The 22,086-nt window shown below is 52.2% G+C and overlaps 1 long non-coding RNA gene across 2 annotated transcripts; it reads left to right on the top strand.

Annotated features, from left to right (window-relative positions):
- Positions 1–5,571: 5,571 nt before the first annotated feature.
- On the top strand, positions 5,572–18,475 carry LOC112985322 (uncharacterized). Of its 2 annotated transcripts, XR_010387621.1 has the most exons (4): positions 5,572–5,659; positions 6,589–6,684; positions 8,116–8,320; positions 11,743–18,475. It is a non-coding gene; the product is annotated as an uncharacterized LOC112985322 (long non-coding RNA). The 2 variants fall into 2 exon arrangements; XR_003259730.2 differs by lacking the exon at positions 11,743–18,475 and having other exon boundaries at positions 8,116–8,411.
- Positions 18,476–22,086: the final 3,611 nt, after the last annotated feature.

Here is a 22,086-nt window from a genome sequence, read left to right as displayed (position 1 = left end):
TGTGCGCAGTATCTAGAAAAACAAAGGGGAGAAAAAAAACCATACAGGAAATATTGGACATGTTTGCCTTTACTGGAAGACAGCTGTTTGAGTGCATTCTCCAAGAGGGTTTTCTGGTTCCCTTTTCAGAAGTGGTTTCAGTGATTAAAACATTGACTTGATGGAGGGAGTTTATCTCCAATGTCTGTGTCTGTCTAACAGCTCTTTTTCCTCACTTTTCCAGCCCTTTGCTCAGATGGGACGGTACATTCCCGAGGATATAACCGCGGCTATCTTTAGACATAATCCTCCAAGATACTCACCACACTGGCGGGATTGGAGGGTGACTTTTGAGGAGACCCTAGCTGGAAGTTACCTGAGCCATGAGGAGTAGAGGTCTTCCTGTCCTCCCCGCGAGGGAAAAAAAGGAAGGGAGAAAAGAAAAAGCCATGCTGGATCTTCTGCACTTTTATCAAAGGTGGTGGAAACGGGGGCAAAACCGGCAGCCCTTCCTCCCGGCCGCTAGCAGAGAGCCCCTCTCCGTCATCACCCCGGCTGCAAGGGCTCCTCCAGCAGGCTGGGTCCCTGCGGGCGCTCCCGGCCCGCCGCTCGGTGCGTCCCGGCCCCGCCGCCGCGCTCCGCGCCGGCCCCGCGCTCCCGCCTCGCCCCGGCCCCCACCGGCCCCGGCCCCGGCCCCGGCCCCGGCCCGGCCCGGGGCAGCTTTGCCCCTGGCAGCGAGCACAGGCCCCGCGGGGCTGGGCGGTGGGCTGGGTCGCAGACGGGGCAAGGCTGCCCCGGACACCTGGAGCTGCCCGCCCCGCCGACGGCCCTGCCGAGCCAGCTCGGCCGGCCCTGAGTGGCGCCGGGCTCAAGGCCCCGAGGACAAGTCTGGGCCCTTTGCACCCGCCCGGCCTGGGGCGGCGGCCCCCAGCCCGGCGCCGGGCCGGGACCCCCGCGATGCACCTGCCCCGCGGTGCCCGGCGCAGCGCGCCTCCTCCTAGCGCCGGGTCGCCCAGGCCCCGTCTTGTGCCCGCCCCGCGGCGCGCAGCCGGCTGTCCTCCCTCCGCGGCTTCCCGCACCGGGGAGGCTCTCCGCTGGCTGGGGCTCCGCCACCTTCCCTTGGCCCCTTCCATGGATCTCTTTCTCTCCCGCTCTTGCTCCCTCCGCTTCCCCGGGAACAGCCCACGTTGAGTGCAACGCTTAAGGCGGCCACTGGAGGAAAATACACGCGGGAGATGGGAGGTGAGGGGGCTGTGCCGACCGCGCGGGGCAACCGCGCGTGCGGCCCCGCGGAGCCCGGCCTAACAGGGTCCGCTGTCCCCCCGCCTTGTCCCCGCGGGGCCGGCGTGCGTGCGTGGGACCACACACGTGCCTCTCGACTCTCGACGCGTTGCAACCACCCCTCCGCTGGTAAAGTCACGCTGGAGCGAGCAGGGGAGTGGGGCAGCCCACGGCATCCCAGCGGGGCCCCCCGGGTCCCTGGTGAGTCCCCCCGCGCGTGGGCGTCCCCGCGGGGGCAGGTGGGGGAGCGCGGTGCGCAAGGAGGGACGCGCCATCTGCGCGGGTCTATGACCGCTTTCGGGGCCAGCTGGCTCCGGCTCCGTCCTCAGCAGTATTTAAATGCTCTTCGTTTATGTTGTGGGTGCTCCCTGTATCAGCCGCCTCCCGGCAGAAAGTCACTCGATACCGTGATGTGATCCCCTGTTCTCCAATTAGCTTTACATTTCATCGTGCACATGCACTTCTGTTCGAATTTTATTCAGTAAAAACTAGCAAAGCCAGGGTCTAGAAAACGCTTTCTAGCTCCTAGAGTACATTTCTCAGGTGCATATATTGCGTGCTGTCTTTAATAACAAGAGATATTCGCTACTCTTCGTGTTAGATGGAACTAATGTCTTTCTATCCACACGCGGACACATTCTCTAAAGAGGAATTATACAGCGTTGTCCTTTAAACATAACACTGGCCAAATGCAGACTAGCTGATGACTTGCATCTCTGGGTAAGTATATCACTCCCTCTATTTTTGCTGAATCATGATTTTTTCCAAAGCTTACTGTATTTTATGCCTTCTTTAGATAAGCGGTTACATATGCGGCCCTGTTGAAGGCTAAATCCGATTCTTAAATATGCGACAGCTGACTGTACTTCCAAGCTGTTGTTTACTCTGGAGTCGACTTAAAGGACTGCGCTGAGACACAGAGTTCATCAATAAAATCGGTAGCAGAGCCAGTCCTTAATTAACGTGCGCACAGCACACTCAGTCTGTTCCCACCTGACCACACCTATGCAGTATTGCTTTCAGCTTTATTTGTCTTAAGACTTCTAATCTAGGGGAAGGGACTCTGCCTGCCTGAACGCACTGGATCCCGTTTGCATGGGGGTCTTTGCTCACGGGGGTCGCCCGAACGACTTGCCCCCCCCGGGCCCCCCAGCGAGGGCTCGGGGACAACGGCCCAGGCCCCCGTTGTCCCCAGGGGAAGGGTGACGGTGACAGGCGGCCCCAGCCCAGCGAAAGCGGCGCGGCGAGTGTGCCGGGAGATACCCAGGGAGCAGGGGGGAAGGTCGTGCCAAGCGGGTAGCGTGGAGCCGAGGGCACTCGCCGAGGTTCCCACGCTCGGGAGACAATTCGGAATGTCCCGGGGCCAAAGTATATTTAGTCCAATAATGGCACGGAGAAAAGGGAGTGGTTTCATAGCAACCTCTGTGACATGTGAAATAATGAGAAGCTAAACAATAAAGGTTAGTCTCTAGTCAAGCGTGCCCCCTAGTCTTTAGCACAGATACCTAGAGGAAGAAACGCCGCAGTCTCCTTGCACGCAACTCGAGGCAGCTTTCCTGCAGATTTAACTGCCGTTGTGCCAGCGGCTCTTGCCCTTGCTCCGAGGCACTTCCTTCCCGTTGTGAGGAAGATGTTTGCTGCCTGCCAGCAATTACCAATTGTCACCCACTTTCAAAAAACCGTATTTCTTTGCGATTTCTCTTGCCGAGCGTGGGGACCATGTCAAATCATGTGCCATCTCCTGGCGCTGCCGGCTGCCACCCCTTCCCCCCTAAAAAAATAAAAGTAAAAAGAAAAAGAAAAAACAGCTGGATGTAACATAAAGCTACATCTCGTAGGTCATGTTGCAAAGGAAGCATAAAGGCTGATGTGCCTTTGCTCAGCAGAAGTATCCATAACCGCTGGACGTGAGTTCTCGCTTTTCTCAGGTCAACAAACTCTCAGTGGAGGGACTCTACCTGGGAAGGACTGGAGATGCCGTTTGGGCCACGATGCGATATGAAACCTGTGTGCACACCCTTAAGAAGTTAGCAAGATCGAGCTAGCCAGGCCAGAGGTGTAGGGGCAACGTGATGCTAGTGCAGGGCTGAGAAGAGCCCGCAAGGAGCTGGAGAGCATCTCCCGGAGCGCGGAGCGGGCAGCCCACCTGCTGCTCGGGAGCTCTTTGCTCCCGGTGCCATAACCCGCCGGGAAGTTTTACCCACAAGGAATAATTCCAGCACGAGGTGATGAAGGCACGAACAGACACGTCATCACCGCTTCGCGTGATGGAAATATTTGGCAAATAAAGGAGAGAGAGCTTGGCTGACCAATTGATCTTATCGGGAGGTAAGAGGGAGAGTGTTTCCGCGTCTGTAAGTACCTTAGGGTTCACTGAAAGAGAGGTCAGAAGTTTGTGCTGAAGTTCCTCTGAAGTTTGGACCCTACCTAATGAAGCAACCGTCATTTCGTAATTAAGCAACCGTCGTTTCATAATTTACTTTCACTCGAGCTCGCGTCTTCGGCGGGAGGGCAAGACCACAGCGAAAGAAAAAAAAATAATCGCCAATTTATCTGGGAAGAAGATATTATGCATACAATTACTCTAACGAGAGAATTAAGATCAATGTTGCGTTTATGGGGAGGGGAGGGGTATGGTGGATTGCGCTAATTTTTATCAATAAACACAGGATCGAAAGCTTAAAAACTGTGAGCAAGAATATCGCAGCGAACGTGCAAGTTGCCTGTATATAAAAAGACAATCCCATATAACTCCACAACGGAAATCAGTTAGCAAGTATTTTCTGCCCGTTTGCAAACATCAAATGTTCCTGCCATATGCCCATTCCCATTTCTATACCGTCTCAGAAACCTGAAACGTATATATGCCATATTAAAAAAGAACATGAAAGATCTTCTCAGAAATCTGTGAGAGGGGAATGTAAGTATGAAGTGGGGGATAAAGGAAGTGAAAAAAAAGTGATGCTATTGCCAACAGCTTTTCCATCGAACAACACAGCTGAAGCTTTTATCATGCTATGAACTTTACAGCCTAATAATTCAAACCTGTACGCTCATAGCAAGATGTTCCGCCTCCTATCTGAGTACCCAAAGATACGGGTTTGCTGCGAGGTGAGGAGCATCCAAGCAAGCCAGGGAAATCGCTGGGGACTGCAGGTGACAGGCAACGTGAGGGAGGTGGGAGAGGAAGAGGAAGGAAGAGACGACGGCGATTGAGTATCCAAAGTGGATTCCGATACGTGGGGTGGGAATAAAAACGTGGCCTCTAAGGAAATTACTGAAGAAACTCAAAGTCAGGGAATACTTTCCCTGGAAAAGGAGAAACAGAGTCGGAGAAAGACGTGTGGGCTGGAAGACCTGGAGCCCCCCCCCCCCCCCCCCCCCCCGCTGCATCCTCATCATTTAGGCAGGTGACGCCACCTCTTCCCACGTATCAGCGGCTACACGGTTAGGTACCAAGTAAGAAGCTGGGAGTGATCTGAAATCCTTGGGAAAAGAAGGAGGGTTGGACGGGGGGGACACCAGCCTGCTTCACCAAGTTTAACAAAAAACTATCCCCTGCCCCATCTTCCCAGGGAACAGGAGCAATTCTGGGGTCACTGGGACTCGCTGCAGCTTGGAAAACACCTTTTGCTCCCCAGAATAGGCCACCTGCTCGGCGGGGCAGCCTGGGGTCCCCATCACGGGAGGGTGGGGAGCTCAGGTGGCGAAGCATGTTCCAGGGCTGAAGGCCAACGCCTCCCCCTTCCCTCCTCCCTCCAGCCGGGATACTCCGTCCTCTTCCCGCAGCTGGCGGGCTGGATGAAGACGTGGGCTTCTGCCGCGGCACCGGGGCAGCCTGGAGCCGAGCTCGCTCGTGCGATTCAGAGACACCCCTGCCCGGTTCAGAGACACCCCGGCCCGCTGCTGGCGCCATGTGTAGCGAAAAAAAAAAAAAAAAAAAAGAAAGCGGCAGAAGGATTTCGCGCAGCCTCGGACCTCCGCGATGCCGCGGGAGCAGCCCCCGACGTGCCCGCGCTTGCCGGGCGCCTCCGCGGAGCGCCGGGAGACGCCGCCGCCCGTTGTTATCGGTAGCGATCAGGTCTTTGCAAGGGCAAAGGGGGACCCGGCGGGGGAGGGCGATAGCCTCGCCTGCGCCGCGAGCACCGCCCGCGCACACGGAGCGCGGCACCGGGCGGAGCAGCACGCCGAGCGCGGGCACAGGCGGCGCCGGGGCCCGGGCGGCCGCCGCCGGGGCGCTCCGGGCCGGGCCGGGCCGGGCCGGTACCGGCAGCTCCCAGCCGGGCGGGCGGCGGCGGCGCCCAGCGCAGCGGAGCGCGGCGCGGAGCAGCGCGGCGGCGGCAGCGGCGCGGAGCAGGCGGCCGGAGCCGAGGACGGGAGCGGTGCGTTCGACGAGCCGGTAAGCGCCGTGCCGCCGGGCGGAGGAGGGCGAGCTGCAATTGCGAGGGTTTCCCACTAGATGTCTGCACAGCTAATGATAATTGGAGGCTCTGTCCTTCCCCGGGTGTATCCTCGAGAGCCCGACCCTGCAGGCGCTTTGAAGTCCGCCATTCCCTGTAGGAATTAAATCCCTTCTCCCATTCCATCCTGCCTTTTTTCCTTTGTTTCCATTTTCTTTAAAGAGCCTTCTGGAGTTTAGGCTAGAATAAAATACGGATCCCTCCACAGAGAAAGCGCTCTGGTGTACGACTCATGCTGTTGGAATCCTTTTATTACCTTTGATGTGTTTAAATAACACGGTAAAACTGTGCACACACCTCGGATTAAACTTTAATCATCCGAAGTCAAGGACGTCCAGGTGGTAAACGACTTTACTTTGACATTTCTCCTTTAGAACAATATACGATCCCAGTCGCAGGTCAGAGAGACGTTCCTAGTCCCCCGAGTCTTAGAAGCGCAAATATGCTTTTACCAACAGAGATTAGAAACTCGTCCCCCTGTTACCTGATTAAAAAAAAAAAAAAAATCGAGGCTCCCAGGATTCTAGTTCGCCAAATCATGGACCTATGGTCTTCCTGGGGGGCTGGGAAAACGCGCCTCACTGTTGAGCACCGCGCTGCCTCTGCAGGGACGTGTTTGTATAATGAACCATACATAAAACTAGACATGTTTCGTGTATGAAGGGGCCAAGATATCTCTCTCTCTAGTAGACGTATGTATACATCCACATGCACCGATGCATACGCATATGCATACACACAAACACACAAACACAATTTTAAAAATTAAAATTACCAAGGTTTCCTTTCGAGCTCAGCTAACAATTCTGTACGCCCTTTCCTTCGAAAATTTTGTTGTTGCTGATCGCTTAAAAAAAATCCCCTGCAGAATTTCTCTCCGGTCCCAGTGCGGTGTGAGCACCTCGTGAGAGCCCACAGTGAGCGTGGTTGTTCGCGAACAACAGCAAAAAAAATCCCAAATAATGTAAGTACGCTTAAGAGAAATCTGGAACTTTGTATTTGCTATGTTGCTAGCACTTGGTTTTAAATCAGACATTTTTGGTTAACACGTACAAACGAGGGGGATTTGTGAGCCTTTTTATTGCCAAACGATGTGTGTCAACTGATTTTTTGCGTCGATATTTACCAGTGGATCCCGTCTCAGCCTCGACTCCACGCTTTGCTTGGAAGCTGTGGAGCGCAGGGCGCTAAAGCCAAGCCTTTCGCATGGAGTTTTAGGTCCTGGGCACAGTTATAAGAAAGGCCTAACCTTTGGAAATCCCATGCTTCTTTTTCATTCCTTTTCATCCCCGGTTTGACCCACTGGGGCTTTACACCCTGTCCGAAGGAAATTTAAAGTATGATGAAACGTTAGGTAAATTTTGGCGGAAAGCGGCAGGAGGGAGATGGGCTCGGGCAGACCGTTTTAAGGAGCCGGCTAGAAAACGGTCCAGGTAGCGCAGGTTTCACAGGGGGTGGCGTGAGACTTCGCCCCCCCTCGGCAGTGGGGGAAAGCTAAATTGCTGGGGCACAAAGTCCTCGCCACCCGCTGCCCTTGGCAGCGCAGAGAGCAGGGGCAGAGAGAAGGGGCGGGCGGCGCGGCGCGGCGAGCAGAGGCGGGGAGGGCAGCGCTACCTGCCCCCGGGGTCTGCGCCGGCCGCCGGCCGCGGCTGCAGCGGGGCAGACCCGAGCCGGGCTCGCCGCGGCGAAGGGCAGCGCTGCTGGCGCCACGGAGCTTGAGAAACGCCTCGGACTTTGCCCTGGTCTTTTCAAGGAGTTTGGAGACATCACGTCAGAAATAAGCATCTCTGCAAAGTTTCTTGTGATGGCGCTACAAATTGCAGGAGTAAAACGCGCTGCTCCCTTCTCCCTCCCCAGCCACTCGTTGCACTGAAGTGTCAGTTAGCTGGGCTGTAATAGGCGCCGTTATTGCGTTATGTTTTGTTGCTATTTAGTGGAGATAAATCTGAGCTAGGACACACGGTCGCTATAATCGCAGCTCACTAAAAGACAAAAGACTGTTCATTTATTTCTGCACGGTCTCGAGAAAACTTTCTCTAAAACACCCACATCCGATTATTTGACTGTCCGTTCTGTCCTCCGCTTGTAATTATGAACTCAAGATGTTTCATGTTGGAAAAATACGTCAGTTGTTTTATACCCGGACAGAGCCTTTACTTGTGAAACTCACTTCTAAAAAAAAATAAATCTGGAAATAATTAACTCGTACAGTTGAGAACATTATGTTGCTTATACTGTAAACGTGTCCTTACACCTTTACAAGACGTTACAGAGGACTTACTCAACTAATTGAAACTGTTATATAGCAGCGTTATGTATTCAACATACTCGTTACATTTCATCTTTATGGACTTAGGGTTTTATTCCTTTCACAGTCTTGTGATTTTTTTTCCAGCAGCCGGTTGCTTTATCTGCAAGAAGGAGAGATACTCGAACGCTTACAAAAAGAGAAGCAATTTAGCGTTATTTTCTCCATGGCAGGGTGAAATGGATCACACCAGCACGGGCGGAGAATTTGGAAAGGAGCTAGTTCAGAAATTATCAGCTGCAACAGCGCCCAAAAACTTCTTCCCCATCCCAACACCCCTGGAGAAATGCATGTATGTGGACTGGCTAGCTTCTACGCTAAATCACTAGGGTGGCGGGATGTCTTTCTTTCCGAAAAATAAATAATAATAACAATGAAAGCGACTTAAGGAGCTGCTTCAGCTGCATCCTTAAGCCGGCGGAGGCGGGTGGGCAGGGAGCGAGGGGCACCCACCCCGCTGCGGAGCGGCGTGGGGCAGCCCCGGAGGGGGGCTGCGGGGTGCCCCGTGGGCCGCCGCGGGGATGACCCCGCGCGGGTCCGGGCAGCCGGCACGGCGCTGCGGGGCGTGTGGGTGTTTGCGGGACCGAGAGGGTCGGTGTGGGAGCGTGCACCCACGGAGAGCTGCGGGAGCCCCTGCGCGGCAGCCCACGCGCGACCCTGCCCCTGCCCCGCTGCCGCCCACCCCGCCGCTCGCCCTGTCCCTGCCTGGCCGAGGCGAGTGGCTTCGCGGACAATTTGCCGTTCATGTCGATGGTTAGCGAGCCCACAATGACCCGTTTTCAGTGCTCCCACCAGCGTTATGCCTCGAGGAGCTGGTGGAGACTTTTGTTCGGCCGGGAATAACTAGCACTCACATAGGTTAGCACAAACGCCTGATTCACGGGGCAGCCGGAACACGGACCAGGATGTGGGCTGCAGTCTGGGCTCTGATTTGTGCTGAGGACACAGTTCTGCAGTTATTATGTTGTTTTCAGTGCAGAGGGCAGGGGCTACTTCAAACGAGTAAATCCGTCTCCCGCAGAGATCGCCTCGAAAATGTTTTCCCCGACTGATATTTACAGGCAGAACCTGACGCGTCAGAAGGAAGGGCGAGCTGGAGAGGGGAAACCTTCTGCTAGCCAGAAGGGTTGCTTCTAGGAAGGAGGTGTGTGGTACACTGATGCTCACATGTACAAGTCAGTGTGCGGGTACCCACAGAGATGTGCTGGTAAATGACAGAGGGTGTGCCGTGTTTGAAAATACGTTTTATGAAGAAGTGTTTCCAGCGGTCTGGAGGAGGGATGCCAGTGCGGCAATGTTACAGCTTCGGCTCTGCCCTGAGTATGGCTTTTCGCCCAGAAATCTCACTGCATCCCTCCCTTTCCTTTCACCCCGCTGTCAGACGGCCCCAGCGAGCCGGAGATCAATCCGCGTCTATAGGCGCGTTCGGGGCTCTAATCCTGTTTATTTTACAGCGCGGTGCCGGGGCGGCGGGCGGCAGCGCGGGGAGCTGCTGCAGGAGCGATGGACAGTGCCACAGAGGCGCCGGCGGCTCCGCGCCTGCGGTAGGCGGCTGCGACGGCCCTCGCCCGTGCGCGGCGGCAGCGGCGGCCGCGGCTGCAGGTGCCGCCCGCTCCGCCGGCGCGCAGCGCCGCGGCCGCGCCGCCCTGCCCGACCCCGGGCGGCCGCGGCGCGGAGGAGCCGGCGCCTCCCGCCCGCCGGTGCCGGCGAGCAGCCCCCCCGGCCCGCTCCCCCTGCCCCTTTCTCCTCCCCTGCCGCCTCCCCCCGAGGTCCTGCGCTGGTTTCAATAAAGGCAGGGTCTGAGCTTTCTCCCGTGCAGCTCCAAGAAGTGCTGCGATTGGCTGAAACGAGGGGCAGATGGGGTGTTTTCAAAGATATTTCCCAACAATCTGCAGCCGAGACTCCCGAAGTTTCTCGGGAAGTGAGCATTGTCTGGTAAAACAATGCCGGTAAATAAATCAGTCAGTAGGGTCCCCGTCGGCATCCTGGGGGTTTTTAGCCGGGGTTGGTGGTTCGCCTTCCCCGGCTCTCTACTCATTAGAAAGTTAATAGGAGGCGCCGGAGATTTACTCCGGGGTACCGGAGGGAGGGAAAGGACTGCCAAGGCCGAGGCACCGGGGAGAGCTTTGCTAACAGCCGTCTGGCAAATGAGACTCCCGCGGAAACCCGCGCACCGCACCGCGCCGCGCTCCGCTGCGCGCCCGGCCGGGCCCGGGGGAGAGGCGCGCCCCGGGCTGCAGCGCCCTGCGCAGGCGAGGGCAGCTTGGCCTGGCCCGGTGCTGCTGCTCCGTGTGGGGCTGGATGTGTGCTGGGGTTTGTTTGTCTGTTTGTGCAAGGCTGTTTTGCCACGGCCAAAGCTTTTTCAGAAGGTTAAGCGGGTGCAAAGCAAGATTTATAGGCCTCCGTGAAGACGTGAAAATTATAACAAGTCTTTCAGGTATAAAATACATTCCAGAAATAAAATTTCTGGATTTATTTGCTCAACTTTTAGTTGATAAACTCCATATTATTCCAAGGGGGAAAACTTCCTCTGGATTATTATGTGCACAAGGTAAGATTTACACTCGCACAGAGGAATCATATTCGGAAAGAGATGGCAAAGAAGTTAAGCCTTTTTGAACACGACTTTTTCAGTCCAGGAGGTGACTGTCCCCTTAGAACAGTGTGAATTTTCTGCTGTCTTAGTTAAATGGAAGCAAAAGTTTTTATGGCCTCTATGGCGGCTTCAGTTGAAAAGTTTTGCATGAAAGATGGAGAGGTTAGTGCCCCAGAGCTAGATTTTCTGCTGGAAAAGCTGGAGTCCTGCACACTCCGACGTTTTACTAGTCAGTGTGCTTGTTACTGGAGAGTTCGTGTGCTCTATCGGATGTGATTCCTGGAGTCTTTTTTTTTGGGGGGGGGGACGACTGTGTTTTACTTTTACGTGGTCGCTCATTTTAAACCTTGCAAGACTCAAAATCAATGTATAGCCGTTTAGTGAACAATAACCCGCCCCAGCGCTCTACTGTTAATGAACTTAAATTATTCCACTTTCATCTCGCTCCTCAGAAATATTTTTGCTTAAAGAGGACTGGCTGCTAATTGGGGTGCGCAGTTCCCTTTAATCTCTTAACACAACGCTTGGAACCTACCCAGAATGAATTAAAAAAAGTCTGATAAACAAGAAGTAAACATGGCTTCCCAGTAAAACTCGTTTTATTATCACAGCTTGTGTGCCACCTCAAAATATTAGGTTTAGCCATTTAGGGCGTAAAGAATAAAACCCCTTTCCAAGGCCACTCATGCTCACATTTGGTACTGTTTTAATCTTCTCTATTAGAAGTGCAAAGGAGGAATATCTTCTGCATTGTAGATGGAGCACAAATTTGCATGTTTACGTGCACTTTATACGCAGGAATCGTCCCCCGAAACTACGCATACAATATGTGTAATTCTTCTGAAAACAGACTGCAGAAGAGTAACAGATCATCGTCAGCAGAGTTCTCTCTCCTCTTCTTTATCCCTGCTAGCAAGTCGAAAGGGCAGTGTGTGTGTGTGTGTGTGTGTGTGTGTGTGTGTGTGTGTGCGCGCGCGCAAGAGTGTGTACGGCAGGGAGCTCTGCCACACAGTTTTGCAACCTTTTAGATTTATGCATAACGAGATGGGTCGGCTTGTAGGAATTATAGCACGGAAAAGCTTTGGTTGGGTAAGCTGTAGATCATGGTTTCATTACAGCTCAGCGACTTCCAAGAAAAAAGACCCCAGACGTGGAAATGGCTCTCATAAAGCCCATGTCGTATGGCTTGTCGCGTAGAAGTAAACGCTGCACTGGACACCTACGGCTCCCGAAATCACCGGATCCTGCTCCCACTGCAGAAACCTAAGGAGTTTGCATGGTGGGAAGCGCCGTTTACTTGTTTGTTTGCTTGTTTGTTCTATTTATAGACATTTCTGCCGAGCTCATCCCCGGAGCATCTGCATGCCCACTGGAGTGAGATCTGATTTCCGAGGCAAGCTCCATCCTTATTCAGCCGCAGCGTTTTGGAAAAGTCTGCTAAAGAAAGAGTGAACGCGATCCATGCCGTGCGCAGCCTTCGGTGCTCCTGCTAGGGACTCGAGTGTGGTTTTCTTTCCCCCACTACGCTTTCACATAGCAACGCGAAACAATTAAACTGGCCTGAAAGCCACCCGAGGCTGCAGTGACGAACTGAAATGCTCTGTGTTTGTCAAAGGGTTTCAGAAAACAGGTGAAGAATTAAGATAGGAATTAATGCCCTGCTTATCGCATGTAAATGAAATATTTAATCTGCCATTTCATCTCTTATGTGTGCTCGAACACCTCCAAAAGTTCTTTGAACAAATATTTAGTTTCCAAGCTATAAATTCGTCTTATGCAAAGAGAAGGCTTTTAGGATCTCCAGTTTAAACTCGTTCTTACTGCTTGTTGTGGTGCTGAGAATTATCCAGCCGGTCAGCTTACCTTTCCCAGGAGTGGTAATTAAAAGAGAACTTGGGAAGGGGGGATAAAAGGAAGAATAATAGCATTCAGAAAAATGGAAGCTCACCAGTTGTGACTAGCATCCTTGCTAGTTCATTTATTTCTTCACTTAACTCCTGTTCTTCTCTCCAATACCCCTACAGCTGCTCTGTTTTTAGAGCAACTCTGCAGCATTTTGAGAGCCTTTAAAAATGTCACTCTGAGAAAGAAAAATAGAGAAGTTCAATTATTAAGGACTGAAACTGCTCAGGTATTCCCTAGTCTGGCAGAGGAGTTGTCTAAAACAAGAGCTGCTTCATCATATTCTCTCCTGAGATTCAAGGAGAGCACTTGGGGATTGACTCGTCTTTTTGCACACTGGGCTGAGATGAGATGGGGTGGGAAAGGGAGAGGCAAAGGAGGATCCTTCTGAAAAACTTCTCTGGAGGTAAGGTCTCCCTTCTTCCAGGGAGGAAGAAGCTGGCCGTGGTGACATGGAGTTAGTGGCATCTGACAGGCAGGTGGGGGCCCATTGCCAGGCTTTAGGTGGGGGGTAAAGGGGGCAGCAGGAGCCTTTCCCAGTGGCCCTACGCTACTTAGACAGCATTTATGGATGGATAAAGCTGAACATTGGACAGGACACCCTTAAGGAAAAGAACCTTTCAGTGGAGCCATCAACCTGTCATCACTGCAATAAAGGTGTAACACACAAGAGTGCTGGTAAGAGCCCAGGGTTTATTTCCTAGCCCTGTCACATGACATGGGGTCAGGGTTACTAAAGGTTACTCCCTCACATGGAAAGGATCAGTGGCCATCCAGCAGCTGCTTCTCCCCACTCCGGTCTCATTTTGTATTTTAACTCATTCCTGTGTCTTTTAAAAAATGCAAAGCCAACAACTATGTTCAGCTACAAAGCCATATAGGCAATGAGTAACACATTTGCATACAGCCCTGAAGCACCAGCCAGGTCAAAGCTAAAGGCTTGAACACCCTCTTGCACCCACCTTATGTCCTGGGAAGAATTCCTTTTCCCAGCTGGTGGAGACATACCAGAGGGTCCTATCACTGCACTGCAATATTTTTCCAAACAAGCTGCTTGCTGTCTTCCAGCACTGTCCCTCTGCAATGATCTGTTTGCCCAAGAATGTGAAATCTACTGGTTGGCCTCTGGGTTTTGCAGTGTCATATCTTCATGAGTATGACACAGTGAAACCAGCATCAGGACTTCTTTGAGAAAGTTAGACACAGTCTTTGGTCATATCATTCCCTGTTATACAATTCCTGGCCACATGAGAGATTTAAGCTCTATTACAGCCTCCGAGTCGGTGCACATGGGCATAATGGGAGCCAAGACAAGGAAGACTTGGAATCAGGGACATGGAACGGAAGTAACCAGAGACTACAGAACTAACAAGAAAGCTGTTCTCCGCAAAAAGTTGGTTACAATAGCTTTGCTGTGGTTTCCTCCAGACACTTGTCAGACAACACTGTCCTACCCAGGATGTGGGTGTAGCTAAATGGCTTTCTATGAAGCCTTGCAATAAAACATACACCAGAACATAAGACAGTGCAAAGCATTTGTTATAGATCTTGGAGATTTACATTAGTTTTATATAGGGTTTGGAGTATATTTTAGATTTATTTAGTGCTCACAGAGCCAAGCATTGGTCTTGCAGACAGAAAATGTTTGCCACCTCTAAAGAGCTGGAACTATGGCTGGGTTCCTTGATTCGGCTTCCCACATCTCCGTACTAAACACCGGAGCAAGGGTGGCCAGGAGCAGGATTGCCCCTGCTCCTGAATGGGCCCAACGCACCACACAGATCAGAGCACAGACCCCGACTAGTTTTGCCCAGGCTGTTAGCCCTAGAGGGCCTCTAGGCATTGCTCAAGTGGCAAGGAAGTGTTAGGGGTAAGGATCCCTTAGTCATACCTCTTGATCATTATTATCATTATTATCACTCCTCCTTAGCACTGTAAGCAGGGAGCAGGCCTCAATTTGTGAAGTGCTGAGAAAGCAGAGAACACAAAGACATTCCCTGCCCCAGAGATTTTACCAGGCAAGGGGAGGATAAGGGATGATGGATGAACATTGGAAAGAACTCAAAAACACAAGATAGTAGCAGCTCACCTGACCAGCATCTGCCCTGTGAGATAGGAGACAGGCAGAGACAGGAGACACTATTCAAAGCTAGAGCTGGCAACAAACAATCATTTTTTTAAATGAAAAAGATCTTAAACAAACACATTAAAGTTACTGTGTTCTGGGGTTTTCCTTCTTTTCTTGGGAAAGGGCAAGGAGTTTCCTTATGGTCAAAATGGGGAGAAAGAAAAAGTGACACAAAAATAGAAGTGTGAGAGAAAAACATGAAGACTGTCATTAAAAAAATACTGTTTTTCTTCCAGTCAAAATCTGTTCTAATCGAAACTGGGTTATTTCTACTTCAGATGTTGAACAGCAGCTGTATAATGCCTGGGATGCCCCTAAGCAGATGAATTGGATTATAAAGTAGATTTGTGCCTTTTCCAAAGAGACACTTGTGGAGGAGTACTGTAAAGTGATCCTAATGAATAGGGTAAGGGGATGGCTGGCTCTTATCTTATTACCACAAAATAATAATATGAACAACAAGGGTATTGTTCCTCTCTAAAACACTATTGCCAATAATATTCAACATTTTATTTGTAGGAAAACTGCTAACTGGTCACCACTTTACTCATTGCCATGAAGTAACTAATGTTACCCCTATTTTACATGCAGGGAAGTGGAGTCGGAAAGATTAGGGCTTGCCCAAGGCCGCAGAGCCAGCAATCAGGCAGGAAGAAAACTCCAGATTTCCTGGCTCCCACTCTCCTCCTAAATTGATCATCCACACTCCAATGACTTCTAAACAGTGTTTTCTAAGATAAAAAAGTTCTGCCCAAATCCATCCCATGGAATCAAGCACTGCTGGAATGTGATTTAGCATGTTTTGGACCAATTCTATAACGCCTTGCGCAACAAGACACAATGTTTTAGCGCCATTTAATACAGTCCTAACAGTATACCTGACCAGTCTTTGATGTTTGAATTAACCAAAACTGTCTACCTGGGAGAGCTGCAATGTGAGACAGTGTGAGTCAGAAATGGTGAGAGAACATGACTGTAAGGGCATGTATAACATCCGAGGCAATTTACTGTGGAGGACTCAGGCCTTTCCTGCAACAAAAAGACTTTTCACTTCAACATTTTGCCTGTGCATCAAATCACATAGGCTAGACAACGTGCAATGGTTGGTTAAGCTGTTCAGCAGGTAATGTACCCATTCCTGAGCCATCATAAACTCAGCATATTGATTTCCCTCTATCTGATTAAAAATCTTTTTATATAAAAACGAGCCACTTAAGCTGGACTAAGTGTATCCACACAACACAGCATTTCACTGAGGGCTGTGATTGATGATTTATCTTGGATTTAGCTGATGTAGCTGAAGAAGTTACTGCTGTTGGCTCCAGCTGTAAAACAGGGGTGTCTGCTCCTCAGCTATGGTGTCTGGTGTGTTAATTTAAACTGAAATCATGTTAGGTTAATTAATAACAGTAACTGTGAATGAAGCAGCTGAAGGTAGACATCTCTTCTGCCCTGTCAGCAAAGCTGTCAGGGCTCAGGAATCAGAGACTCTAATTGATGTGTGTTGCAGCAGTGATTTCTATAAACCTCTTTTCCATTTCATTGCAGTGCACTAAGAGGTGCCATTCCCAACAGCTGTGCTGTCATAGCTGTGAGGTGGTAACTTACAGCCAAGTGCATAATCATTGCTTAGGTCATCTGTCAGGCACACTGGGGGTGACCTGGTCTTCCCTGCTTGGGTGAGGCCTACTCAGTTTCAAAATAAATTAGTTTCAATTCTTGATATTCAACCTCTCTGCAGAGCTGAAGTGCACAGGGCTGTGGTTTAAGCTGCAAATCTATGCAGAGACTTACAGGCCTCCTTTATTTCATCTGAGTTCTGCTTGATTGCATTTAGATTAGATGAATTTGGTACAAACCAAAGCAAGACACTCATGCAGTAAGGAACAGGAAATTATTGGAAGGGTTAGACTGTGTTAATGAACATCTACTTTTGAAAGCTCAGGCAAATTAAGATAGGATCTGAGTTTAAAATACAGTGGCCCTCCCTGAGTACTTCCATATTTGAACTCTCCTTTTCTGAACAAGATCTTGTGCTCTTCCTGTCCTGACCGGGAAGGAGTGTTCGCCTAACCAGGAAATTCACCCGGGCTGAGATGGGGTGTGGATCTGAGGTGGAGCAGCAAGTCCTGCATGGATCTTCATAAACATTTTCATGTGTGAATAAGTCTTTAGCCTCCAGTCACAGACTTCATCAAGAATAGCTCTGTATGTTGAGTTGTATCACCCAAGCTCTACAGATTACAAAGTACAAATTACCCTGTGAACTTGCCTAGTTCATAGGTCAGAACTGCCTTCTCTGTCATGTTGTAGGCAGGCACCTGAAACTTAGCAGTCTGGTGCCATTTTAGATGTAAGACACTAAAAGGTGGCAGTTATCCCAATAGCCTACTGCTATTTTGATTGTGAGGTATACTGATCATAAGACTTGCCTTGATTCACTGCTACTGTACAAATGGTATACCAAGCCTTCCAGGCAGGCAGCAGAAAAAAAAAAGAGAAGGCGCAATCCTTTAATTAGTGCATCCTGAAGTGCACACAAGTGCTCAGGAAACCCCAGTTGTTGGGTGTCAGCAGGAGATTCTTGCTCCTCAGGAAAGGTTTCTTACTAGTGTTAAGGCTTGATGCTATGGAAAATATGGTCTATGGGCAGGACATCTGCTTTTCATATAATTCTGGTTCCTTTCACCAACACTGGAGCCAGAAGCTCACAGGCTGAACAGCTCCCTTCTCCCTCCTGGCCAGCTTTTCCAGTTCTTTTGGTTCATGGTTGTCCTTTTTGGAGATATCCTACCAGGCACTTTATACTTCGCTGAAAGCCGAAGTGCCCATCATGTGGAAGGACCACTGGCCTCACAGAATGGCCTAGAAAACACCATATTTTCATCAGGAACATCCTTAACTCATCTATATGCTCCTGGCTAGGAAGAGAGGCTTCTTGTCCAGACTGTTTTTACTGAGACATGTGCAACTCTCCTTCTATCTGCTGGAAGGTTTCCCTCCCACTCACTACCTTCTTTGGGGTTTACCCTGTGGAGCTCTCTAGTAGAGCCATCTCTTGTGGGGGAGGTGGAGACCTGCTCTTTCTAAACGTCCTACTATCATCAGGAAAACACTCGCCAAACATGGAGCTTGGGAGGAGAGAAGAAAGTGGAATAACATCGCTGTATGATCTGAGAATTCCCCTCTGCTCAAAGAGCTGTTGGGTTAGGACACTTCTTTTGTGATTCCTGTCACCATCTTCACTGGTGTTTGTTTAAGTTGGACAATGCCTGGATTGGGCCTTAACTTCTGGAAAACTCAGGCTCTTTGGCCCTCTCAGCAGCTGCTCTTCCACTGTCCGATTTTCATGCTGATGTATCCATTTGATTTCATCCTAATCCACACAAAGTTCAGGTTTCTTAGTGCTGGGAGAGTTTTGACCCAGCAGGCACCAGAGTGGTTATTATATGGGATTAATGCATCTGCCATGCAAAGATTCTTTCAAGACTATTCGGTTGGGGTTTCCCCCCCACTTTTACAGTGTGCACTATATCATATTTTAACCCTGCTTTGGCAAGATGATGTGTGTTTGTGTGCAAGTGTGTGTCTAACCCCTAACATGAGTGTGATCAGTTAAGGGGTTGGTTTACAAACCCACATTTCCAAAGCTTTGGAAATCTGCACGGATCTTGCATGGATTTGGCATTGAAACCTCTGGGAGCGGCCAGAAATCAAGTCCTCTCTGCTCCCACCCTTTTTATTTCTGTGAATGAATATGTAAGAGATCTATAAATCTAAAACTGTGCAGGCGTGGAGAAAATCATAGGAGTCCGTCTGGTGATGTTACCGCGGGGAGCTGTGAAATCACCGAGGATTTATACAAGCATACATGGCGATGTTGTCATTAAAAAGAAAGAAAATAAAAAAACAAATGAAAAACGAAATGAGAAGTTGGCTGTTTTGCTCTGTGCTGCGTGTGGCAGCCGCTTCTGACACATGGTTTCGGTACGTCCCCTCTGTGCTCTGCTGGGAGCCGTCAGCCCGACGGCAGAAGTTTTTCCAGTCCCACCACCCGTTTGGAAATCAGCCCTTTCTGGGGCAGTATCAAGCAAAACAGCTCTGGGTTCGAGTCCTTGGCATTTGAAGAGGGGGTCGCAGGGGATGGAGGTCATTTCTGCTGCCACGTCCAAAGCCGGCTGGTCACCGAGGCCGGACTTCTTCCCAGCCCGGCCCGCCGCCGGGGCTGCTGAGACTGTGCGGGGGGCGGCCGGTGAGTCCCGGCTGCCTGCCCGGGGCTACCCCCCCGCAGCTTCACGGAAAGGACATCCTCACAGGATTCGTCGCATTTATAGGACCGGTGATTACTGTCTCTACTGGTGTTGCTCGGGGCCCGACGGGGACAATATGACCCAGGGCAGCCAGCTACGTCCTGTCCTGCGCCTTGGCTGCTGTCGGTGCGCCAGGTCGAGGACTGGCGAGTGGAGAAGCTCCAGCAGCAGCCCGATGCGAGGGTGCCAGGGGTTAAAGACAGAGATTTCGACTCACCCTTCTTTACCCTAAGGCCACCGCCGGGCTGGCCCGCTCCCCCCTCTTGCCAGAGGGCGCCCTAGTAGCGGATGACGCCCCCATTTGAAGGGCACCCCGGGGTCCCCAGAGCGCCCGGGGTGAGGGGGCTGGTTTGATCCCGTGAGCTCGCCCTCCCGCTCCCGGCTCGGGCTCGCCGCGCTGTGGGGCCGGCGGCGCTTCTCCGGGGCGCCCCGGGCCAGAGCCCGCGGGGCACCACCGCGGGGGCTTTGCTGCACCCCCTGCCTGCGACCCCCCGGCTTCAGGTGCGCGGGGGGAGGCCTGAACTGTCCCACGGGGAGGGGGGTGAAATAATAGTCTCCACGCAGTTAAGAATACCCTCTCTCCCTTACGTCTGGCGTCTTCGCCCCCCCGACGCGGCTGCGCCGCAAGGCGCGGTTTGCGCGGATGGAGCTCCGGGTGGAGCTCGTTGCTGCTGACAGTCCTGTGGTTTGATGCTCCCAGTGCAAAACCCAGACGTGTTTGGCCACCCAAGAAATGGCAGACCACGAGCCCCCGGCCCGGTGGGGCGCTGCCTGCTGCAGCCCCGGGGCTCACTCCTTCCCCCACACCGCCCGTGGGAAGGTGTCCCGGGCGGGCCTGCCCCCGCCAGTGGCTGCGGCCCAGCGGGGACGGTCCCGTTCAAGGCGAAAGGGGCAGAGACAGCTGGAGGAAGGAAGACCCTCCAATGTAAAGGCGTTTGAAAGCTTTCCCTGCCGCACCATCTTGCCGCACGGATGCCCCTTGCGGGAAGCTAACCCCATGAGGATAAGGCCAGTCTCGTTTCCGAACGAGCATCAGCCACGGCTAGCAAGAAAAAACGGAAAGACAGGCATATCCCCACACCGAACGAGAAAGGATCAGCACATGGCGTGTGTTCCACGTGCTTCGATTTTTTTTTTTTTTTTTTACTGCTGGCTGGCGGCAAGACTAAAAGCGTTCAAAAGGGGTTTTGTGGACTGGAGATGAAAACCGCCTGCGGGTTGCCCTGCACCCACTGCGGGAGGCATGTGCTGGTGCATCGATGCAGTCTTTCCGGATATGGGCAGAGTTTTCGGAAGGGGATTATAGTGGGAGAGCAAGGGCGGGAAGAATATGTCTATGCCCATATACTCCAAAAAAGGGTGTGTACATGCATACATACATTTATATATGTGTGTATATATAAGAGAGAGGATATTGCATATGACACACCCCGCGTATCCACACGGGGAGTGAAGTTCATGGCTCAGAAGAAGATGAATCCGGTTAAAGCACAGGGGCATGTTTATTTCGATGTATTCAGGCTCGGCACATCTAAACCCTTGGCTGCCCGTGGGAAACGTTCAATTTGCAGTGTCCTGCCGAGGGACCTGCCTGTGCGGACCAGGCACAGGAGAGCACGGCAGGGAGAAGGGCACGGCTCTCGCCAAGCTGCTGCCACGTGCAGCGAGTTTTCCCAGGTAGCACCCCGGCGAGATTTGTTGCCTGCGGGCTTTGCCTGCGGCGGTGACCTCTCTCCGCTGACATGTTTCCAACAGTTTTAAAGTGGCCTGGGCAAAATATTCCTGACCTCGAGGAAGGATGGTGATGATGATGACAGTGATGCTGATGATGTCATCTCTGCCCCAAATAGCTCCGAGGCGGGGCAGAGGTGCCCTCGGGGCGGGGAGGCGCAGGGAGGTGCCGGTGCCGCCGCGGTGCCTCCGTGCGCGCACCCGCGGCCGGGCCGCCCGGGAGCCGCCGGCACGGCACGGCGCGGCCCCGCGGATGCGGCCCGCCGGCTCCCTCTCCCGCACGCTGCCCAGGGAAAAAACAGGGAAAAGGAAAAAAAAAAAAAAGAAAGAAGAAGAAAAAGGAAGGGCGAGCCGGATGGCTTGGCTCCTTTCATCTCTGCGGCCCATCAGCAGTGGGGGGCGCAAGAAGACAGCAGTTAGTGCAGGGCCGCGGTGATCACAGCGAGGGACCGCGGGCTGGGGGGGAGGGATGGGGCGGATGCTGCTATTGGCGCTGGAGGGAGGAGGGATGCGGCTGGAGAGACGGGAGAGGGGGCCGTGGCAGAGCCGAGCCGGCTGTAGAAGGCAGGTGCCCCTTCCTCGGCCAGACCTCCGGCATCCAGGTCTCCCTGGATCCTCGCCCCTGGATCTTCCTTGTTACTTTTGTTGATGCTGCTTGCCTGGGGCTTCACGGCCAGCTCCTGGGAGATCTGTCCCTACATGTGTGTACTCCAAGCCAGCAAGCAAATAGATCCATCCAGCATAAGGCATTCAGAGGCAAACCCTGACGGCAGCAGCTAGCCCCGTCTGCGTGCTGTGACTTCCCTCCAGCACAGACTACCTGCTGCAGCCTTCATTAGCCCTGCCTTGTGCAGTACTTTCCTTCGTGAGAAACAAGTCCTTCTCTTTCCCTGCCAGGGTTCCCTAGTATTTGCTCATTTCCTCTTTCAGAAACAGCAAATGCTCAGACACCCTGGCTTTGCTTCTGACATTATCTTTTCTCACGCCCATTTTCAGCCAGCAAAGCAAGCAATTGCATGAACGTGTCCAGATTTCTCTCCCCACGCAATGCTGATATGCTCCCGATTTCCAGAAGAAATGTGGCTCTCTATCAGCTGCGGGTTTCCACAAACCCTCCCCGTGGCCACAGCGCTCTCCCCACATCCCAGTTTTCCTGCATGCTGCTTGGGTGCCTGGTCTTCTGGGCAGGAACAAAGTGGTGAAGACAAATGCTTTCCACTCGTTGCCTATGCAATCTGCTCACTGAGACTGGGAGAAACATGGTCAAAACTGAGCTCATCTAGGAATCACTTGGGAGGCCAGTTTCTTCTGCTAACTCCCGCCTGGAAAGCAGGAGCCCTGAAAGGCAGGCCTTACCTGATGAAGATCCTTGCTATACCTTGCCAGAGTGT

The sequence above is a fragment of the Dromaius novaehollandiae genome, chromosome 2 (genome assembly GCF_036370855.1).
Source record: "Dromaius novaehollandiae isolate bDroNov1 chromosome 2, bDroNov1.hap1, whole genome shotgun sequence".
NCBI lineage: Eukaryota > Metazoa > Chordata > Aves > Casuariiformes > Dromaiidae > Dromaius > Dromaius novaehollandiae.
Note: the sequence above shows the minus strand (reverse complement) of the source record. Positions and strands in the feature narration are given on the sequence as shown.